Source organism: Manis javanica, chromosome 10 (genome assembly GCF_040802235.1).
Source record: "Manis javanica isolate MJ-LG chromosome 10, MJ_LKY, whole genome shotgun sequence".
Classification (NCBI taxonomy): Eukaryota; Metazoa; Chordata; class Mammalia; order Pholidota; family Manidae; genus Manis; species Manis javanica.
Genome location: NC_133165.1, coordinates 37,827,065 through 37,829,980, shown reverse-complemented (window position 1 = coordinate 37,829,980; position 2,916 = coordinate 37,827,065).

The following is a 2,916-nucleotide window of genomic DNA, read 5'->3' as shown; positions in this document are numbered from 1 at the left end:
TGGAAATGTTCTTCCTTCTTTAGATAGGCCTGGATTGCTGTATACTTTCCTCTCAGAACTGCTTTTGCTGCATCCCACAGAAGTTGGACTTTATGCTGTTGTTGTCATTTGTCTCCATATATTGCTTGATATCTGTTTTAATTTGGTCATTGATCCATTGATTATTTAGGAGCATGTTGTTAAGCCTCCATGTGTTTGTGAGCCTTTTTGCTTTCTTTGTACAATTTATTTCTAGTTTTATGCCTTTGTGGTCTGAAAAGTTGGTTGGTAGAATTTCAATCTTTTGGAATTTACTGCGGCTCTTTTTGTGAGCATGTATGTGGTCTACTCTGGAGAATGTTCCATGTGCACTTGAGAAGAATGTATATCCTGTTGCTTTTGGATGTAGAGTTCTATAGATGTCTATTAGGTCCATCTGTTCTACTGTGTTGTTCAGTGCCTCTGTGTCCTTACTTATTTTCTGCCTGGTGTATCTATCCTTTGGGGTGAGTGGCATGTTGATGTCTCCTAAAATGAATGCATTGCATTCTATTTCCTCCTTTAGTTGTGTTAGTATTTGTTTCACATATGCTGGTGCTCCTGTGTTGGGTGCATATATATTTAGAATGGTTATATCCTCTTGTTTGATTGAGCCCTTTATCATTATGTAGTGTCCTTCTTTATCTCTTGTTACTTTCTTTGTTTTGAAGTCTATTTTGTCTGATATTAGCACTGCAACCCCTGCTTTCTTCTCGCTGTTGTTTGCCTGAAATATATTTTTCCATCCCTTGACTTTTAGTCTGTGCATGTCTTTGGGTTTGAGGTGAGTTTCTTGTAAGCAGCAAAGAGATGGGTCTTGTTTTTTATCCATTCTATTACTCTGTGTCTTTTGATTGGTGCATTCAGTCCATTTACATTTAGGGTGACTATTGAAAGATATGTACTTATTGCCATTGCAGGCTTTAGATTTGTGGTCACCAAAGGTTCAAGGTTAGCTTCTTTACTATCTTACTGCCTAACTTAGCTCGCTTATTGAGCTGTTATATACACTGTCTAGAGATTCTTTTCTTCTCTCCCTTCTTATTCCTCCTCCTCCATTCTTTATATGTTGGTTGTTTTATTCTGTGCTCTGTCGTGTTTCCTTTAACTGCTTTTAGTGGGTAGTTGATTTTATTTTTTTTGCCTTTGGTTAGTATTTGGTTGGTCTGCTTTCTTTGCTGTGATTTTATTTTCTCTGGTGACATCTGTTTAGTTTTAGGAGTGCTCCCGTCCAGAACAGTCCCTCTAAAATACCCTGTAGAGGTGGTTTGTGGGAAGCAAATTCCCTCAACTTTTGCTTGTCTGGGAATTATTTAATCCCTCCATCATATTTAAATGATAATAATCGTGCTGGATACTGTATCCTTGGTTCAAGGTCCTTCTGTTTCATTGCATTAAATATATCATGCCATTCTCTTCTGGCCTGTAAGGTTTCTGTCAAGAAGTCTGATGATAGCCTGATGGGTTTTCCTTTATAGGTGACCTTTTTCTCCCTAGCTGCCTTTAAAACTCTTTCCTTGTCCTTGATCTTTGCCATTTTAGTTATTATGTGTCTTGTTGTTGTTCCCCTTGGGTCCTTTCTGTTGGGAGTTCTGTGTATTTCTGTGGTCTGTTCAATTATTTCCTTCCCCAGTTTGGGAAAGTTTTCAGCAATTATTTCTTCAAAGACACTTTCTATCCCTTTTTCTCTCTCTTCTTGTTCTGGTACCCCTATAATATGGATATTGTTCCTTTTGGATTAGTCACACAATTCTCTTAATATTGTTTCATTCCTGGATATTCTTTTATCTCTCTCTATGTGAGCTTCTATGCATTCCTGTTCTCTGATTTCTATTCCATCAATGGCCTCTTGCATCTTATCCATTCTGCTTATAAATACTTCCAGAGTTTGTTTTACTTCTGTGATCTCCTTCCTGGCATCTGTGATCTCCCTCCGGACTTCATCCCTTAGCTCTTGCATATTTCTCTGCATCTCTGTCAGCATGTTTATGATTTTTATTTTGAATTCTTTTTCAGGAAGACTGGTTAGGTCTGTCTCCTTCTCTGTGTTTTCTCTGTGATCTTGGTTTGCCTGTAATTTTGCCTTTTCATGGCGATAGAGATAGTTTGCAGAGCTGGGACAAGTAACGGCTGGAAGAACTTCCCTTCTTGTTGGTTTGTGGCCTTCCTCTCCTGGGAGAACAGCGACCTCTAGTGGCTTGTGCTGGGCCGCTGCATGTAAAACAGACTTCTAATTCTTGCCCGGCTGCTATGGAGTTTATCTCTGGTGTTGCTTTGGGTACTGCTTGCCTCGGGCTGCCGCTCTGATTTGGTGGAGCTGCGTTGGAGGCTATTTATCTCTGTGAGGGGCCTCTGTGCTCCCTGCTGCCCAGGGGGTTAGAGTGCCCAGAGATCCCCGGATTCCCTACCTCTGGACTAAGTGTCCCAAGATGCTTCTGTCCAGTTTTGGGGTCCCTGTATTTTTAAGACTTCAAAAAGCACTTTCCAAAAGAAAAAAAATTAAATAAATAATTTTTTTAAAAAAAGATGCTCGCTTTTCTTTTTCCCCCAACACTGGCCTCAGGAGCCCGCTCACCAGTCTTGCTGCCCTGTTTCCCTAGTATCCAGGACCCCACACATGCACTGTTTCTGCGCTCTGGTGCGAATGGCTAGGGCTGGGTGTTCAGCAGTCCTGGGCTCCCTCTCCCTCCCCACTCTGACTCCTCTCCTCCCACCGGGAGCTGGGGTGAGGGGCGCTCAGGTCCCACCGGGCTGGGGCTTATGTCTTACCCCCTTCGCGAGATGTTGGGTTCTCGCAGGTGTGGATGTGGTCTGGATGTTGTCCTGTGTCCTCTGGTCTCTATTCTAGGAAGAGTTGTCTTTGTTATATTTTCATAAATATATGTGGTTTTGGGAGGA